This window comes from Egretta garzetta, unplaced genomic scaffold, assembly GCF_000687185.1.
Source record: "Egretta garzetta isolate BGI_Z169 unplaced genomic scaffold, ASM68718v1 scaffold652, whole genome shotgun sequence".
Classification (NCBI taxonomy): Eukaryota; Metazoa; Chordata; class Aves; order Pelecaniformes; family Ardeidae; genus Egretta; species Egretta garzetta.
This window is the reverse complement of record NW_009258948.1, coordinates 237,690-237,998: the sequence shown is the minus strand read 5'-3', so window position 1 is coordinate 237,998 and position 309 is coordinate 237,690.

The following is a 309-nucleotide window of genomic DNA, read 5'->3' as shown; positions in this document are numbered from 1 at the left end:
CTGAACCCCCCCAGCTCCCCCAGCCGCTCCCCAGCAGCCTTGGCCATTAGCTGACCTGGTTCAGAACATCTCCTAACTCACGCCACAGTTTCCTTGCCTAAATTCCCTCTGCCTTTAAGTTCCCTCAGCTTTGGGAAAACGGAACTTTCATGAAGAATCAGTACTGCAGGCCGAAATGCCTCGAGATCACCACTGCCGGCTCCCAGGCACCACCAGCTCTTTTTTTTTCGCGCTTATTTATTTTTTTTTTCACGGTCAATTAGTGCTGGATGCAGAACCCTTTGGCTGAAGGAACGGTCCCTGCAGTGA